Source organism: Callospermophilus lateralis, unplaced genomic scaffold (genome assembly GCF_048772815.1).
Source record: "Callospermophilus lateralis isolate mCalLat2 unplaced genomic scaffold, mCalLat2.hap1 Scaffold_45, whole genome shotgun sequence".
In the NCBI taxonomy this organism is placed as follows: domain Eukaryota; kingdom Metazoa; phylum Chordata; class Mammalia; order Rodentia; family Sciuridae; genus Callospermophilus; species Callospermophilus lateralis.
Window position 1 is genome coordinate 2771537 of NW_027514398.1, and position 20078 is coordinate 2791614.

Sequence of the window (20078 nt, forward strand, 5' to 3'; positions counted from 1 at the left end):
ATTTTTTGTAAAAGGGAAACTAGAAAAAGACTTTATCCCACAGAAAATTTATTTATAATAAATGTTCAAATAAATGTTTAAACAATGATAAAGGTTCCCTTTCATATAAATAATTAGGGGAAAGATATTTTAAAGTTTTTTTTTTCCCATAGCCCTACTTACAAATAAAAAATAATGTTGTAAAGACACCCCTTCTATGTGAACGTATTCACTGAAGATGCACAGAAGTAAATGAAAACCTAAATTCATAAGAAAAATAAAACAGATTATAATTATAGCCAACTGCATATTCATAGAGATACTTAATAAAAATCTATCTGATACAAGAAATAATCACTTCTTGAATAAGTACATATAGTTGGCAACTATTTTTCAAGAATTATCATCCAACAAACAAAAGTTCTTATTTTATATCTTTCATATGACTCGTTAGACAATTGCAATTGTGAAACTAAGAACATCTAAAAGTATAAATGAAAGTAGAGTCTACCATGGGATGATATTTAACTTCAAAAGTAAAAATAAACACAAATATGTAGAGTAAAATTGTATTGACAATGTGTAAATCAGAACTGATGGACATTTATTTTAACATACACATCCATTGCTTTCCTCCCAAAAGATAAAAGTAACAAAAGAGGAAATTAGCAAAAAAAGAAACAGAAAGAACTATTTCAGCAAGTGAACATACTGATTTAATTGGCTAAGAAGTCCAAATGCTAATGCTTCTAATAATCAGCCACTCCTTTTGTGTTTTGGTAACACATATCCTCATACAGTGTATATCAAATGGAATTTTTTGATTCACATCTGACATTTCAAAGTTTCCATTTTTGAATTCCCCTAGTCTTAAGTAAGAATCACAACGTTTTATTTGTTTGGTAAGTATAACTTTTTCCCCAACATCAAGGACTCCATGATGCAAAATGTCATTTTGCCAATCTTCTGTCCCAGTATTCACTTTAATTTTTTTGATTATAGTTGGATTTTCAAAAACAATAAGAAAGATATCTCCTGTTGAAGGTGGTTTTCCCCAAAAGTACTCATCAACAATACTGTAAGCTTTGCTTGCTTCATAATTTTCAAACACATTCATGTTGGTGTACAGACTTGCAGGGGGGTTATCAGGAATGTCAAATGAGTCCTATTCAAAATCATCATCCTTCAGCTTATTCTCAGTTCCTTTATATGAGGAATAATAACCCATGTGCTAAAAGAGAGATGGTTTAAACCGGATCACATTTTTCTGAGCCAACAGACCTCTAAAATGAGTCAACAGCCAATCACAAGGCATTTCTTGATAAAACATTAATAAAAAATGTGCCAAGCATGGGAGATCATGAGAATGATAAAGTTTACCAATGTAGCCAAGCTTAGAGAACTCAAGAGTTACCCAGTAAGTTCCTTCTAAGGATGCAATGACTTTCTTGATGGCAGTTAAGAAATTTTTGGAACATCGGACATCATCTTCAAGCATTACATAATAATATGAAGTATTGGCACAAAAAATTAAGCAAAAAAGCATAATCTACATTTTGCTTGGAACGAAATTTGACTCTATCTTCTGGATCATTGTAATTTCTTTTAAGACCATCCAAGATTGGGTAATATTCTTCAGGAGCATGTATAACCATTAATCTTCCTGCAATGATATGATGGGCAAACTTTTGTGTAATATCCTGGACCATGACATCACGCCAGGATGAATTAAAGTCCGCCAGATGAACTACTACTGAAATTTCCTTCACCTCTTCATAGCTGGATTGCTCAAAAATTGACTTGATTGTCTCAAGTAAATAGTTGCCTTTTTTTCGTTTCCCTGATGAAAGTCCAATGGTAAGATACCCTAAACAAAAGAATTCAGAAGGAAGACAATGTGAAAAGGGTTCTGAATAACAGAAAAAAAGGAGAAAATATTTGCCTATAGTATTTCTTTGAAATTTTCCACTGAAAATAAATGCATCTTAAGAATAATGATATATGGGCCCTACAGTTTTGATCACTTGTTTATGAAATTCAGAAGAAAGGTTTAAAGTGTTCTAAAGCTTACTGTTCTCATATGTGCCCATTAGAGAAGAGAGAAATGTTTACCTAATATACAAATTATATTTTCAAAAATCTACAAAAAGGAAAGAGAATTCACAATTGAGACTCATAAAGTAGTCTCAAGTAGAAAAGAAAAATAAGAGCAACACATTATTTTAATTGTCTTTAAATTTTTCACAGGGCATGTCACATATTTTCACTTTGATCATTTTCCTACACTAGAAGAATTCATAAGTAAACTTCACAATGTTATTTTGAAATTTACATAGAAGGTTAATTAGAAAATAGGCAATATCGTTGATATATTTGAAAAACTTATCAACGTTCAACTGTATGGCACGTGGTTCCAGGACGTGAACATTATTGTTTTCTTAATTTTGAGACACAAATTATAAAAATTTTGATTAAATAAAGTTATTCAGACATTTAAAATCTAGAAGTAGAGACAGGATATTTTTAGGGATTAAAAAAAAAAAAAACTCCAAGAAAAGACAGTTCACCACTAAGAAGTGTTACATGTCTTTCTATTGAAACATTTTCACTTTTTAAAGAATTCATTCTCACATAACTCAGTGAATAAAATTTTTGAACTACCATTTAGAAAATGAGGAAATGTTAATATGCACCAAAATTATTGATTTCACATAGACACCTACATGATATAATTTGTATAATATTAAAAAAAAACTCTTCCAGGTTAGACCTTTCATATTAGTCTATTATATAAGTTGAGACTTACACATTTTGTGTAATTACGTGGGCTTAAAACTCTGACTTCTACTGAAACACATATATGTCACATGATACCATTATTAAACTTTAAGTCACCACATTTCATTAAGATCCAATACTAGCCAACACTTATGAAAGCTTTTGTACATCAGAGGCAAGAGTCTATGCACTTTTAACTTCATTATGCATCTTCAGTGTTTACAGCAGTCTTTTGGGACAGGATAGTTATTGCCATCATTCTGCTTTACATAAAGGAAAGCAGGACCTGTGTGATGAGGCAGCTCATTCAAACTGTACTTACACTTAGTAAGTGTTGTGATGTCAGGATTCAACTGCCCCTCTCTTACGCTCTGTTATATTGCCTTTTTAGTACAAAGCAGGTGGTATTTGTGCAAACAGTCATTAGTAAATTAAACCGGAAAAGGGGAGTTGGTAAAGCTTAGACAGAGGTGGTGTGACACCTGGGGATAAAAGAATCATGGCAGTCTTGGGCAGTTAAATGAAAGCCGAAGAAGACTAGACATTTGAACTGGAGAATTGAAAAGAAAAGAGATCTAAATTAAACCTAAATTAACTTACCAATTTCTTCAAGTTGATTATCTCAAACTCCCTTGCATAAAAAAGTTCTTAAAAGGGAAACAAAACTTTTTGTGGTCTCCATATAATCTCTTAAAATGTCATGATGTCTCTGTGTTTCATTGATTTTAAATTTGTATTTTTTCATACCAAAACATTTAAATAGTAAGTTGATGGTGTCTCATAATTAAAATTGATAATGCTGGGGCTAGAGTTGTGGCTCAGCAGTAGAGTGCTCACTGAGCATGTGCAAAGTGCTGGGTTTGATCTTCAACACCACATAAAAGTAAATAAATAAAATAAAGGTATTGTGTCTGACTACAACTAACTAACTAACTAAATATATATACATATATATGTATATATATATATATATATATATATATATATATATATATATATATATATGTAATTGATAATGCTTATGTTTACAGGGTCCATTAATCAGATACATTAATGGGACACCATCAGATAAGGTACTTTTTATAAATGATGATGTCTTGGAATCTATGAAATATAGTATACAATTTCTTAATTTCAAATATTTTTTCTCATGTTACAGAGGGATGAAAAGTTTACTCTAAGAATTCATGTCTACATAAAACCTGAGAATGTGACCTTATTGGGAAAAATATATGTGCAGAAATTATTAGTTATAAATCTTAAGATGAAATAAATCTCACATTTAGGGGTATGCCCTGAATTCAGTAAATCGTATCATTATAAGAAGAGGAGAGGATACAGAGAGAATAAAGGAAGGAGGTCAATGATAATGGAGGCAGGAATTATCATTGCCACAAGTAATATAATGCCAGCAGCCACCACAAGATGGAAGAACCTAAGAAGGATTTGAGAAATAATTCAAAATGTCACACACAGAATTCATTAGCACTGGGAAACATGATGCAAGAGATGATAGTCAGGTCGTTCAGACCCAGAGTGGCAAACTTTTGACTCCATAAAAACAATAAATAGCCACAGTGAAAACCTTTTCTTTCTTTTTTTTTTTTTTAATAATTTCTGAGCTGCACTGTTTATTTTGCTGCTTGAAACCTAAGTGACAGTATGCCACTATAATTATGGGGTTTTATCTAAACCTTTACTACACTGCAGGTACAGAAATATACGGACACATTTTTGGAGAATTGACATTTTGCAAAATGCAGCAAACATTTTCATTTATACATGAGAAAAGGAAGTGTTCAAAAGGGTATGCATTTCAAGTTATTGCAGGTTATTTGTGAGAGAATTTCTGCAGGTAAAACATGTTTAAATTTAACCAACAGTAGCGTGTCAGTGTATTTAAAATCATGACAAAAATCTTCTCTCTGGTCATGTTGCCCATGACAAATTACTATGATGTTGTATGTTTAGGGCAAGATGTCAATACAGCATAAATCCCATGGTATTTTGGTTTTCTTCTGGAGATTAAAGCTGTTTTTCTTGGGATAAATGCAGCAGCAAAACACAAACCAGTTGATCAAAAAAGCACTTCTGCCATAACTCCAATAATTTTCAGGACACATCAACCGACAGTAGTTTTGCCATTCCCAGTTCTTTTAAGGATTACATCTCTGCACTGTTGCCTTAAGTACGTCTGTAAAAGCTTGTTCTCTGTTAAGCCAGTTTACTGACTACAGCCTGGTTGAGAGAATTTAGTTGGTTGGTCCATTTATCTAGTGCAGTATATCGTGCTCCACCCCTCTTCTGATGATCCAGTTCAAGAAGTTGGTTGACTTGATCAATTCGGCCATGAATAGTGTTATCCAATATGCACTGCACCAGCAAGCTTTCCACATCAGCTACATCTATGTTTAACTCCTTAGAAATAAAAGGAATATGTATTCTTGAGTAAGGCTTAATTAATTTTATGAGCACTTGTGTTCTGATGTTTCGTAAAAGCTCTTCAATATGTTCTCTTATGAAAGGATCATCCATGATGTTGCTGTGATTTGTTTTCAGAATCTTTTCAAATTCAGTGATGTCATTATTCTGATAGGCACTTACTAAATTCGTCATTGCTAGAATTTCTGGATCATTTTTGTAAGGCTTGGCCTCCTGTGAGTCAAATGGATTTATACCCGATTTCATTAGCATGTTTGCTAAGACCAAATATTTTAAGCAAGTAGTTCGTCTGGGACTTCCTGATTCATCATAATTCTTGAAGGCTTCAAAAAAATCAGTGTGTGCCTTTTCAAATTCACCTTCTCTCAAGTGCATTTTACCACCACATTCTCTGATAACTCCCATGATCAGTGGATGAGGGATGGCAGACTTGATGTGAAGTGACTGTTCATAGAGTGCTTTAAGTTTTTTGTTATTTTTCTGTGCTGTGTACATTTGAATTTCCAAAGCATAAATTTCTAATAAGTGTGTACCTTTTTTCAGGTCATCTTCTCCATCATCAGTCTGGCATGACTGATGTAACTGACGTAAAATCTTTTGAAGCTTTCCATATTCCTCTCGTTCTAAATATAATTTCCCAAGCTTTGTGTTTGTTTTAAACCACAGTCTATCATTCTTAGCATCTTTCAAAGCTTCCAGTGTTGTTTCATAGAATTCCTGCAGTAAATCCATCTGTTTAGAAGTGGATATATAATCAAGAATAGAATTAATGGATTTTTCAAAATAATTTCTTGTGACTGCACTCCGAATATAGGTCAATAGTTGTTTATATCTATTCATCATTTCTGGAAAGTTTGTCAACTTGAAGTTAATCTTAATCATTTGTTTCAGTGCTTTAAATCCCCACTCTCCCTTTTCACCTTCAAGTTCCAAAACCTTTTGGAAGCTGCTTAATGCTGCTTTGGGGTCATCTTCTTTTAACGCTTTGGAATTATAGTATTGATTTTCCAAATCCACATTTGGCTCAGAGTTACTATCTTCAGAGTATTCCCCTACTCCAGCTTTCTCTTTCAAGAACTGAAAAAGTAGTTCAACTTTTTTTTTTCAGCTATCCTTGCTCTGAATTCTTCACTGTACCCCTACTTTTGACCAAAACTGACCCCGGACAAAAGTATTTAAGCTGTTTCCAGGAAGGTAGCAAGCAGCGTTTCGCGTTCGGGGCTGGGCCAGTATCGCCCCCGCCAGTTTTCAGATCTTCTCCGGGTTTTTCGCACCCGCTCAGGTCAGTGTGAAGAAGGGCTCGGAATGCTGGGCCCCAAAGCGGAAAGGTAGGGCCTAGACCGCTGCGCTGTCCCCGAGGCGGCTCGCACGGTGGAGGAGGTAGGAGGCATCGAGAACCGAGAACCGGACGCCGGGCCGGGGCGTCGGTGTAAACCAAGAAGGCGTTTGGACTAGTAGCGTAAAGGCTTGGGACCCCCTACTCGGCCTCCTTTACCCTCCCCTCCCCCATGCTGGAGCCCTTTTCTTTCTTATATGGAATGTATAACATCAGTGACTAATTAACAATCGAAATGTTGTGTTGTTATTGTCAACCATTGTAACAATAACCATCAATGGGGGCTATAACCTCCTCCTTCGTTCTTTTTCATCATTAATATCCCACACCCTTCTCATGCCACTTTAAGTGAACACTTATTTTAGATGGCTATAATTTGTCCGCCTCCCCTGGTGATCATCCTCATATTGATCGTCCTCAAAAATTTCTTTGTTTTTATACACATGAACCTCAGCTGGTAGGTTCATGTAGGTTGATAAGCCATGTAGGTTGGTAGATTTTTCCTTAGAGTGGGCAGAGGGACTGTGGGTCTTCCAGTAAACTGATTTCAACTTCCAGCCTCCAGAACCATGAAATAACAATTTTTTTTTTTTTAGCTACTCAGTTCGTGGTTTAAAAGGCAATTCAAACTGGTGGCAAGTCATAAAACTAAACTATGAAAATTTGAAAATAGAACAACACAGAAATAGTTAAGTTTTAAAGTTAACTTTAAAAATTTAAAGTAAGTCATCTTTTCCTTGTGTCATATACCATCCTGTATCAGACTGCCAAAAAGTTCACATTAAAATTAGACACAATTTTTTCATTATTAGTGGAATTTGGTCAGTGACAAAATTGCAAGTTGTGATACACTGAAGTTCTTATCAAAATATATATTGAATTAATAAATCTCAAACATCTATTGCTATACAAATGAGACATTATTTTTCACAAAGTATTTCATGTATCCTTTAATTTAAAAGTCTAAGGATACTTACATTTTCTTTGTAAAGGTGTGGCAGCTAGGTAGCGATAGGTGACATTTATGGCCCCTGAGAAATTAGATAAATCCTTGAAAGTATGAACATAGCGCTCTGAGTTTAGTTGATGTGTGGATGTTTCCCTTATGAGCTGGTTGTCACTCTCCTAAATGTCAAGGAAGAGGCAAGAAAAATAAATAATACAGAGGGTCATGTATTAAATTTTCTTCTTACACCATGAAGATATGGGTACTATCAACAACATAGAACATTAGATAAATCTCAATCACTGGACTCAGAGGCTGAAGACCACCATCACTCTACTGATTTCCTACTACAGCCTTTGTTTCAGTTTCTCTCTCCTCTATTCCATTCTTTATATTACAGTTCATTTGCTTCTCTATAGTGTACACAAAAATAATGGTATTCTCTTGATAAGCAAGTATCTACATGAAAATTCCCAGTGCCGGGTTGGGGTTGGAGCTCAGTGGTAGAGCACTTGCCTTGCATGTGTGAGGCCCTGGGTTCAGTCCCCAGTACCACATAAGAATTAAAAAATAAAAATAAAGATATTGTATCCATCTACAACTAAAAAATATTTTTAAAAAAGGAAAGAAAATTCCAAGTACCTTTATGTTAGAATTCAAAATTTTTATAATAATCCCCAATCTAAAAATTCAATGGTAATCTATTTTAGTTTCATCTGAGGCCAGTTACCACAGAGTTTCCATATTTGAGCCATAATAAATCGATTTTTTCTTGTCTCCTATATCATCCTGTAAAATATTCTTTCTTAAACAATCTCAAATTAAAGACCACATATAATGCCTATGATTGTAAAACTTTAGGAATAATTAGGAAGATGCAAACATAGACACAACCAATGGATTTTGCATAATTTATTAAGTAAGGAGTTTTAATAAGTTACTTATATGGCCGCTGTAATTAAAAGATGTTGAGAACAGCCCACTGAAGTCCTCATGATATAGTAGTGTGTTTTAATTTTTTTAAATTTTTTCAATTGTCTTTAAGTAACCTCAATAAGAACACATTTTTACCAAGTCAAGAATTTGTGTTCAAACCTTATACTAGTCTTATGATAGTTTTGCTTGTGTGTATGGGAGGGCACATGTGTTTGTTTTTTTTTGTGTGTGTGGTATTCTGTAAGTATACTTTTTCAATATTTAAGATCATTTTTACACATGATAGTGGACTAAATTTTATTAAATCTTCAGAAAGTCTTATGAAAGTGTATGAAAATATTGACTTTCAGTTTAAAATATGTCTTGTTATCCATTAATTGCCTCCATTTCTTTGGTATGAGTTCAATGGCAAATATTGATTATTTAACTCATAGTTGATCAGTCTTTATTGATTAAACATTATTAGCAAAACAATGACTTGTTTGGCTTGGGTATATGGTTTATTAATATATGTTTTGGGGCAACCTAATTAAGGAGAATTTTTTATGGTAAGGTGTGTCATTTTATGGGTCTATTTCTAATATTCAGTACAGGATGTAAGGCCAATTATGTGTAAGTCATCAAGCAGAGAAAGTCGATGCATTAAATAACTTCAGTCTTGATATTACCTGTCTGTGGTCAATAAAACTTTAATTAAACCTCTGTTCTAAAAGATTGGACAAGATTCAAATACAAGTTTTACCTTGATGAGAACATTCAATACTTTGTCTCAAACTGAAATGTGAAAAAGATGATTAGCTCACATTTTAAGTCTGGCCAGACTGGACTTTTCTTGGAATAAAAATAAAAGAGAATAAAGTATGACTAGGGAGTTAAAAGGTCTTTTTATATGGACCTTATTAAATCAATATTAATTCTAAATATATTCTCTGCATATCCAATTATGTTGTGAATCTACATTTGGCCTTTAATACTGCATTTTTATATCTTATATTGCCTTGATAATTTGGATAAAGAAAACACTTGATCTTTAAAAGATTTATAATGGATTTGCCATCTACAAAAGCTTTAGACTTCCAAAATACCTGAAATTAAACCTTACGTGCTAAATATATCAATTCAACATCCATTGATCTATGATCATTTTAAGTTATTTACACATAAATATTTTCACATATCCATAAGCAAACCTATGAAAATCCTTAGACGAAAATAAACAAAATTAAAAGTGGCCAAGAAGTATCTATGGACTCAGTTTAGTATGAACTGCTTTAATAGCAATGTAACAGTGTATATAATCAATAGAGTGTAGAAGAAATTTCTATAAAAATCACAGTAGTCACAGTACCGAATTCACATCATCATTTTGTTCTTATGAGATGTTACATTCTAAAGAAACTGCAGGATTTAATATCTCTTTAAGAATTCTGTCCTGAAAGTGTAAAAATCTCAGCCTTTTCTCTGATAAGATGGAATACATTCATTTTGATTGAAGGACATAACAGAATATAAAATGCAATGGAACTGATATGAAAGTACTTAATTAAATTCTCAAGTACAACCTTCTTTACACTTTTCAGCATAAATAAATAATGCACCTTTCACCTGAGTCAGCCTTGTTGGTTGCTTCCAGAGGCATCTAACTGAACAGCCAGGCTGTCCCTGGATACCTTCTTTCTGTAGTTACTATGCTATAGTGTGTTTCTCAGTAATAAGACAAAGTTTTATGACAATCATTTTCTGGATGGTTATGAAATTCAATGGACTAGCTACAGACTAAATATATACCCTAGTGGCTACTTTGAAGATGCTCACAGCCAAGAGGCTAAGTTGATTGGGCATGCAGCTTCTCTTCTACTTAGCTTCTACTTGTCTCTTCCACTGAGCTCAGCTTCCTTTCCCACTGAAAGTCATATGTCTCTAATACATAAGCTAATATACTAAACTGTTAATATTCCTACTATTTCAGTCCACAGCTGGATTTTCTAGCAAAAAGAGCAGAGTATAATGTGCTGAGTAACTCCAGCAACCTTACTACTTCTAACTCTTCATTTGATTCCTCTGAATTGCAAGAATTATTTTCCAGCAATAAAAGGAGACCATAATAATAATAATAATAATAAAAAGATCTCCTAAAATTTATGGTTAGGAAATGGTATAATTACAGAATCATGAGGTCAAGGCTAGCATTTTAAAAATGAAACTCAGATGAAAAAGTCAAAAGAAAGAAGTATTAAAAAAGAACCACAGTATAATTTTGAAAGTAGTCAGATTTCCATAGATATTATACATTTTCAGAAGACTATCTTAAATGAAATTTAATATTAGTGATTGGATGTTTCAAATATTTATTAAGCGAGCTCAAAATGAAATTTACTTAGAAATCATATGATAAACTAAAAAAATTAAATAACAAAAATGTTATCATTGAATTTATAATAAGGAGGGGTGCTGATATTTAAAGATCACAATTAATTCATTGTTCATTGTTTCTGACTTAACATAAATATTTAAAAATTATCTTTCTGTTTTGTTTTTGATAATCATTTTCAAATCTGAGAAATATATCTCTTCTTTGCACATGGATTAATTTGTAAATATAACTAAATACATACTCAATATAGTCAAAGAAATTGCATTGAAAAAGTACTCTAGTAGAAGAGTTATTTCCATAAATCTTATTTTTCACATTGGCAGGCTAGAATCAATGTTTACAGTAGACTGTAAAAATTCACAAAACAGGGCAATAGCATTTGATTTTTATTATTGATAAATATTATATTATTATTTCTTACATGAAATTATGAGTTTATAGAGATTCTGTTACAAAAAGTGGTATATGTTCCATATTACTGGTCTTATGGAGATGTCAAAATGAAAGATAAGAAATGCACTTGAAATTCTCTTATAAACATAAAAAGTCATTAAATATAGTAAACTCCAATCAATAGCATGTTCTTGATTTATAAAATTTGATATACTTTTAACAGTAGGCAAAAATGCAATTAATTTTCATTAAAAAACTGAATCATTATTAGGAGACACTTTAGTTAATTTATCATCTTAAATTCTATCAAGAAAATATAGCTAGATCACATGAACTTTATTATATTCTCATAAACTTGAGTCAGGTTAAAAAAATTCCCAAATTCACATAACTAGAAAGTTTATTCAATTTTCTATGCTTGTATAAATGATGTCTAGTCAAATTTTTTCAATCTCTGGTGATTTCCACTATATTGTCAATTGATCATGGATAGTTGAATGAAGAGTCTAAAAAATCAGGATCTTTGCTTGATGACAAAAAAATCTGGCCAAATGTCAAGAGCTAGGATTCTGGCAGAATTTCATTATAAAAAATACAGAGTTAAAGGAAATGAGATGTTTTACAGAGAACCTACTAAAAGAATCTGTACTAAGATTTTATGGTGGATTCATAAGATATAGTATACTATCTGGCAAAGAGTACATAATTAATGAATCATGCTCAATACAATAAGACATTTTATTGGGAATGCTTTTTATGATTATTGTTATAATCTTTCTTGCTACAATACTATTTAGTCCCTGTGAGTGCAAAGGACTTGATTTTCTGAAATATGCAAATAGTAATAACAAAATAAAAATTAGGGCAGATATCTTAGGCTTAGTTGAAAAAAATTGAATAAACAACAATGTTCTTATTATTATCAAAAGATATGAAATTATGTGACATTTATAACCATAAGTAAAATAAGAAAAATACAAACTAATTTCTCACTATTAGCCAGAATAAACTCTCTATTTTATATATTTTGCATAAAACAAATTGGTATATTCTTATATACTGACTTTTATTATATATTTTTAACCACTGAATAATTTCCACATAATACGTTCATCACTTGAGATCTTTATATATATAATGGTGGCCATTTAGAGCTATTCAAAATCCAAAAGTAACAAAAATATTATAACAAAATATTACACAAACAAAATAGCACAATTAGATACTATTTTTATCTAGACAATAAAATTTCAATAAGAAAAGTAGAGAAAGTAAGGAATAATACTTGTGAAGCAAACTTTATTTTATATATTTCAAATTATAGTCCTTATTAACTCAGCATAATAATGATAAATAATTCCTTTGTAATTAGATAGACATTTGAAACACAATATATACAGTATTAAATAGATTAATGCAACATAAGTTAAAACAAGTATAATATTGAAAAATTATGATTTATAGAAAAAAAATCTCTAGGTAGTAAATATATATATTATAATTTTGCTTAAGCTAAGTCTACCTATCCAGCAGAGGATTCAATTTAGCTTACAATTATGCCAATTTAGCTTGACATATGCTTTATTTCGAACAAAAAATAATCAACCTCTATAACTTACCAGAACATAGCTATCTTCAATGTACAAATTCATAAATAGGAGGAAAATGACAAGAACTCCCAAGAATGACACTGTAGAACGTTTTCGCAAGCATCTCATTTTATCCAGTATTTGAAAAGTCTGTTTCATCTGATAAAATTTAAACATTCTCTCCTATAGAAAAGAGGCACAGATTACTAACATTTACTTTTGGATATAAATATTGCATATATATATATATATATATATATATATATATATATATATATATAATATATATAAAAATACATACACATGTATATTTATTTATTTCATATCTGTATGAAATAAAGTCTTTACAGAGTCTCACTCTTCACATATTTGAACTAAAGTTTCATTTAAAGTTTTATGCATAGTGCTGACATATACCATTATATGGATTATATATTGTGACACAGATACCTTAAGGTCAGTGCACTGATTTATATTTATGTAGAATAATTCAAAATGAAAAAAAATCTTAAAATTATTGATTGAAAAATGAATTTTGGCAGTAATAATGTTAGATAAAACAGGCCCTTCAATGAGAAACAAAACAAAAAATAAAAGAGAGAAAAACATGTCAATTGTTATCAATGAGGTATAGAATTAAGGTAAAATCTAACTCCTAACTTACATTGTAATGAAAATGGAAGAAATCATAAATATGGGTCTCAGAATAAGAGGCACTAAAAATTCTCAGTGGGAATCTGAACAAAGAGAAGCCACAAGTTAGGGACAGGTCCATATACGTATTGAGAACTTCTGAGTTAAAATTTTTGTGTTTTTCAAAAGTTTCTCCTTAAATAATTATAAATCCTGGAATAGGATATCTACCTTGCTTTGTTTGATCTAACTGGCAGGTTGACTATTTGGAATAATTCATGGACTTTACAAAAGCAAAATGAGATTACAAAACTATTGGAAAGCTAATATTTTTTTGCATTTCATTCCTAAATTTTGTGATAGACTATAAAAATTATTCATTAGATTATTGACTGTGGATTTTAAAAGAACAAACACATCTGGAAGGATCTACAGACTAGTGGAAGTACATTTAAGCAACATACAATATTGGTATTTTTGATGGTGTACAATATTATAATACAATGCATGTATACAACATGGAATGATCCTGTCATGTCAGCAGAATTGTATTTTGTCTAAAATCAACAGAAAGATAATCTGTAAATGGTGCTATGTGGCTATGTAGTCTATCTGGGTTCATTTTTAAGATGAAGTACTTATGTATAAGAAGGACTTCAGGAAAAAAAAGAGGCCAGATCCTAGATCCTTAGATCTAAACCTAGAAGACAACAGGCAAATAACATCTCTTTGATGAACTGATCAAGAAAGAATTTATGAATTTCTTATAAAGTAAAAAATATTAGGAATTGGAATAAAGGCTTAACGAACATGAAGAATGGAATTCTGAAAAGGAAATGTTATATGTATTAACCATTCCTTTCCTTCATTTGTATTTTTCTCAAGGGTTACTTCTTTTACGTTGTGTGTGTGTGTGTGTGTGTGTGTGTGTGTGTGTATGTGGGGAGAGAGAGAGAGAGAGAGAGAGAGAGAGAGAGAAGAAAAGTGAGAGAGAAAGACAAGGGGGGAGAGAGATGTGTACAGATATATACACAAGCACACAAAAAATATGAGTAATTGAGTGATAGATGATATTCCAGTCTCAGAAGTATTAAAAATGATGCTTTGTGGGGAGAGTCTTCATTTTTGTCCCCCAGAATGCAAAATACAACAAAACAACAACAAATCTCAAAGATGTAATTCTAGATTACAAAGAAAAATTCCTAAAGTGCTTAGAGAATCATGGCAGCCACTTAATAGCCCTATACTCCAAAATCAGCTTACAGCAACATAAAGCACATCTAAACCTTCCATAGTCACACTCTCAGGATAACTAGAAGACAGTAGCATGAGCTTCAATTCATATAAAAGCAAAAATATTAACACCCAGGACAAGCAGAATGGGATTAGAAGCCCAAAAAGCAAGAAAAACATCAGAAGACAGACCAAAATATGTATCACACATTAAACAAACCACACTGGATTACATCATAGTAAAAAAAAAAATCAAGGAAGCTAATAAGCATATCTAAACCCTTCCTTTAGGTCATCTTTTAGTTGTGCCACAAAGCAAGGATGCTCTTAGGGGAGGTGGAATGTATCTTGAGGACATAGAAAACAAATGTGAAGACACTTCCATTGAGAAAATTTGGGAACAATGATGATTAAAAATATGACTATGATTGATAGTAAAATACTGATAAATATAAATTCATGATGAAATGGTGATAATGCTAAAAAGAGAAATGAAAAATAGGAAACTGAATTTGCCACAGTGAAGGTAATATCTGCCCGTCTTCTGACCTTCAAAATTGGAAATTAAAAATATTAATGTTCTACCCTGCATTTCTAAGAGAACAATGTTTATCCCTAATGATGGTGGATATTTTCAAATATTGACCAATGATCAACACAGGGCATTATACCTGAAAGAAAGGAAAGCAAACACATAAGCAAGCTGCTTGATTTCTCTAGTGTAGTGCAAGGAGGCAGTTTCCAAAAGGTAGGTTAGGGAGAGTAATCCAAACAGAAGCCAGAGATCCTGCTGACTTGAGACAGAGATGAGTTTAGGGAGAGAATGGTATTTAGAATGTGAAGGGCAGAATATTTAGTGGGAGGAACTTAAATAAAAGAGGCAGAATTCTGCAGAAGGCCTCTTTATCCTCAACACTGTCATGTGTGTGGTGAAATTACATAAGGCTAGAGACAGAACCATGAAAAAGCAGCAGGCCTCAGAAGTTCTTGAAGCCTAAAAAGGGTTGGCAATAATATGGTTAACCTATCAGCCAAGTTCACTAGCTGCACAGATCTGAGGAATAGTGGGACATTAAGAATAGTCCAGATGCTTATCATTCTAATATTGGGGCGGAATTAGTTGTTTCAGGACTATTCTAACATATGCTTAAAAGCTAACATCAGGGCTGGGGATGTAGCTCAGTTGGTAGAGTGCTTGCCTTGCATGCACAAGGTCCTGGGTTCAATCCCCAGCACCACAGAGGGAAAAAAAGCTAGCATCAGATGATCCAGTAAGACTCAGTCCATGTCACTAGAAAGTATAGTACTGTTGCCAGCCTGGTGGTGCACACCTGTAACTCCAGTGACTGAGAAGGCTGAGGTAGGAGGATCCTAAGTTTGAGGTCAGCAACCAAACAGGTCCCTGTCTCAAAATTTAAAAAATGAAAAAATAAAAATGAACTGGGCATGTAGCTTAGTGGTAAAACTCCTCTGGGTTCAATCCTCAGTACAAAAATAAAAAACAAACAAACAAACAAAAATTACAGCACTCTTTACACTATATAAAATCATTGGAACTTAAGAATATAAATTCAAAATATTTAGAATTCACCCAGGGGTTGTAAATTACCAGGTATGTAAAGGACAATATATATAATCCATAGCTACAATAAAACCATTAAAAAAAAATCAACAAATGACAGAATTAAAATTAAATGGTAGAATTAAAATTAAAAGAAGATAGTATTAAAACTATTATCATTATCATGTCCTTAATCCCCTAGGAGTAAGATGTAGTAAAACAAAAATTGTAGAATCATGAGCCATCCATGGGCTGTGTGTGTGAACTATGCACATAGTAGCCATGTGAGGGGACAGGCCTGGCGATAGCTGGGCTGTGTGATGCAAGTGTGCCTTCTCTTTAGCTCTGCCTGTGATCCCACACAGCACCTGAGATGGGTGTGACTTGCCAAGATGTCAATCAATCTGCTGACCACAAGACATTAGGAAGCAGGACTTCACCCTTGAAACTTTATCCCCTGCCTTATTTGGTGAAGAACATTCTATCTAAACTCCTTTGTGAGTTCCCATATAAAAATAAAGAGATTCTGGGTGCAGGCTCTCTTTTCCAGAGCTCTTTCCTGTGTGAAAGCTGACCCTTAAAGTCACTGAGCTGTCCCTCCCTAGGTATAAAAATTACTTCTGTGCCCTGTGCTTTTTCGCTGCTTTCTTAGCTTAATGTCAGAGCCAGCTCTTTTAAATCCAGTTTATCTCATCAGTGTGGGTTGTTGGCAAGAATTGAGAAATGAAGGATATTAAAAACTTGAGCTTATTAAATGAAAAACACATAATATCTAAAAAGCCAATATACTTGCTAGTATTAAGTACAAATAAGGAAGAGCGGGTGTAAAGATGAACTATTGAAGATACAGTGGTGGAAATAAGACAAAATTAAGCAAAGAGAGAGAGAGAGGAAAAAAAATCCCATCAAAGAGCTCCAAAATTCCTGATCCACAAAACCAATGAGACAATAAATGTTTTCAGCCACTCAAGTTTTAATGTAGTTTCTTAGGCAATAATAGATAACTTTATATGGCTGTCTATGGCAAATTTGCTTTAAGTATAAAGATGCCAGGTAAGTTAATAATAGAGGAAAAGGAAAAGATAAAGTATGCAAGCATTAATCAAACAAAGCCGGAGTGAGATATTAATAACATCAACAGTAAACATTTAATAATAGATGAAGGCATCAATTGTCAAAAAGACCATAACTATCCTAAACGTGCAAGAACCAAACATGAGTTTCAGAATAAATGAAGCAAAAATTGTTAAGTGAAAGGAGAAATACACTCAAATTTGATTGAGAGATTTCAGTATTTAACCCTCAGTAACTGACTGAATATTAGTAAATAGAATATCAGTAACTATAGATGATACCTACAACACTGTCAAATAAATTGATCAAATTGACCTTCATAGAACATTCTACCCAGCAAGAGCAGAATACAAATTCTTTTCAGATGCATGGAGAACATCTGTCAAGACAGAACAGTTTGGGCCATAAAGACATGGCATTGAAATTGTATACAAAATATGTTCACTGACAACCAAGAGAAGTTTATTAGAAAGATGCAGACAAATTCCAAGTTCTTGAAAAGTAAACAACACACTATTGAACATCCCACATGTCCAAGAATATTTCAAAGAAGATATTAGAAAAATATATTGAACCAAATAAAATTGAAACACATAACATAAAATGTATGCGAGGCAGGCAGCAAAAGGCTTGAAGAGAAATTTATAACATTAAATGCTTTCATAGAGAAGAAGAAATGTCTAAGGTAACTTTTCTGGCTTACCAGAATTTCTCATTTCTCAAGAAATGTGAAAAACAAGTGCAAACTAATCCCAATGTAAGCTTTCGAAAAAGGAAATTAGGCCAAAGGTAAGCAGAAAAGAAGATAAAATTTAAAGTCAAAGACTAAGACAAGAGACAATAAAACTAGAGGAATCAATTACTAATATCAGGAATAAAACAATTATCATCAAAAATTCTACAGATATCAAACAATACAGGAGTATTTTGAAAAATAAAAATGGTAGCATAGGTAATATCCTTGAAATACAGATATCATCAGAGTTCATTGAAGAAATATAATAATCCTATATCTATTCAATAAATTGTAATTGTAGTAAAAAAACACCTCCAAAACTCCATGTCCATAAGGTTTCATGAGTAAATTCTCCCATATATTTTTAAGGAAAAACAATGATACAAATATTACACAAAATCTTACAGATAATAGAAGAGGAATAAATAATTCCTTCTCTATGGATCTAACAAAGCATTTTTATTTTATGATATTTTAGGTCATTTTATGAATAATTTATTCAAATAGAAAATGATAGTGAAAACTTTATTAGAAATATTAGTAAGAATTTAAAGATAGCTAACACAAACATTATTGAAATTTTCCAGTCGGTTCTTGTTTACCATTTCCCTGGATTCTTCTTACACTTATTATACTCAACACAATAAGAATTTGATGGCTCTTAATTTTGTTGAAGAGAAGACAACCTTATCTGACTCATAATTGCTATACGTTTCATTATTAGGTTTGGATACAGTAAGTTCATTTTTATATCATCTACTTCCCTCCAGTCCTTTTTGTTTACATACCTGCTGCAGCATTGTGTGCTAACAATCTTATCAAGCAAATTTTGGTGCATAAAAGATGAATGAATACTGTTCCATATCTTTTAGCAAAATAGGGAAGTTAGATTCTTTTCACAGAACAGTGAGATGAATTTTTCCCTGTTAAATGATATTATAAGTGAAAATATTTTATTTTTTTCTTAAACATATATTGTTCACTCAACTGTTAATCTAAGATATTGTTATACTGATGCATTTTCATTATTTTTTTAGAGTGCTGCTATCTCTTTGTGTTAAAGGTTTTCTTTTTAGCCAACTTTAGTCAGATGTCTCTATCCCTACTAGCTTCATTCTTTGTCATGTCTGCCAGGGGTAAGTTTAGCAAGAATCTTGTCTAGTCAGTTTATCCAAAATGCCCCCATCCCTGCCTCCATATCTGATGGTAATCACTATTTAATTAAGTTCATCATCCACCATCAGCCTCCAGGCATTATCTGATCATTCCAGCCTGTCTTCAGAATTTGTTAGGTTCCTTTATCAATTGCCTTTTTAGTCATCTTCCATCCATTGATTCAATCCTGATCCTGATCCTTGGTGATAAATTCATACTTTCCCTTGTTATGTTCAGACTCTCTCAGAAGCCACAATGGAAGTTGAAATTCTAAAGTCCAAGTGACAGAGGGGCTAGAGTAGAAAGGAAAAGGTTCTGGCAGAATAGAGGAATGGGGCAGTGAGGGGCTTGAACAAATTAATATCAAATGATTTAAAGGAGCTGAAGGGAAGTTTAGAAAGGTTAAATGGAGAAATGGAAGTACCAGGAGTTATGTTCAGAGTTTTTCTCCTGGACCGCAAAATCCCAAGCCCTTGAATAGTGTACCCTAACATATTGAAATTCATGGCAACTATCATAAATACTGTTTTCTTAAACAATTTTGGTGCTGTGACTTAAATAGGATCTGTCATTGGATCCCTGGACTTCTCACACAGGACCCCAAGTACAAACTTTAGATCCTTTACCTTTACTCCTGGCTGATTGATGGGGGATCCATTGATGGTTTCAACTTCTGAGCCAGTTCTTCTTCCGATGACTGTCTGTTAAGGAACAGTAAAGAACAGATTTTGATTCTTAAGATTCAGAGTATTCTATATGAGCTATGTTAGAGCCACAGACAAACCAGGTTGTTATACTGCTGGGGTTCTCAGTTATAAGAAGTTGGGTTGGAGTCCATTAGTTTGAAAAGTACCTGCTGGTTGGAAGTTTGTCTTCCTGGCTCTTTTCTTTGAAGTGGCAAGTTGCTTCCTCA

At 32.6% G+C, this 20078-nt stretch overlaps 1 non-coding gene and 2 pseudogenes across 1 annotated transcript; 1 reads left to right on the plus strand and 2 right to left on the minus strand.

The window, feature by feature from the left end:
- Window positions 1–703: 703 nt before the first annotated feature.
- Window positions 704–19842, minus strand: LOC143388870 (alpha-1,3-mannosyl-glycoprotein 4-beta-N-acetylglucosaminyltransferase C-like; annotated as a pseudogene).
- LOC143388819 (COP9 signalosome complex subunit 2 pseudogene) lies at window positions 4428–6166 on the minus strand (annotated as a pseudogene).
- Window positions 15807–15880, plus strand: Trnaa-ugc (transfer RNA alanine (anticodon UGC)). The gene has a single exon. It is a non-coding gene; the product is annotated as a tRNA-Ala (tRNA).
- Window positions 19843–20078: the final 236 nt, after the last annotated feature.